Here is a 642-nt window from a genome sequence, read left to right as displayed (position 1 = left end):
AAAAAAAAAAAGAATTGTTTTCCCTTCTGGGTGGATGCCTAGTAGTAATGGGATTGCAGGATCAAACGAGGGTCTAATTTGAGTTGTCTGAGGATTCTCTATACTTCCTTGCAAAAAGATTGTATTAATTTGCAGTCCCACCAGCAGTGTATTTCCCCTCTCTCTACATCCACCCCATCATCTGCAGCTTTGAGACTTTGTGATGTCGGCCATTTTCTCTGGGGTTAGGTGGTATATCCCAGGGTGGTTTTGATTTGCATTTCTCTGATGATTAGGGTTGATGAGTATTTTTTCATATGTTTGTTAGCCATTTGTTTGTCTTCTTTAGAGAACCTTTTATTCGTGGCTCTTGCCCAGTGATATATGAACTTGTTTGGTCTTTTTTTGTTGATTAATGTGAGTTCCCTATAGATCCTAGTTATCATCTTTTTGTCCAATTCATATTATGCAAATATCTTTTCCCATTCTGAAGGTTGTTTGCTTTGGTTGTTGTTTCTTTAGCTATACAGAAGCTTTCTGGTTTACATAAGGACCCATTTGTTTATTTTTATTGTTATTGCAATTACCATGGAAGTCTTTTTCTTTTTGCTGTTTTTGGCAGGGGCTGGGTTTGAACCTGCCACCTCCAGCATATGAAACTGG

Source organism: Otolemur garnettii, unplaced genomic scaffold (assembly GCF_000181295.1).
Source record: "Otolemur garnettii isolate 467f Iridium unplaced genomic scaffold, OtoGar3 scaffold00013, whole genome shotgun sequence".
In the NCBI taxonomy this organism is placed as follows: Eukaryota; Metazoa; Chordata; class Mammalia; order Primates; family Galagidae; genus Otolemur; species Otolemur garnettii.
This window is presented reverse-complemented; position numbering follows the sequence as displayed.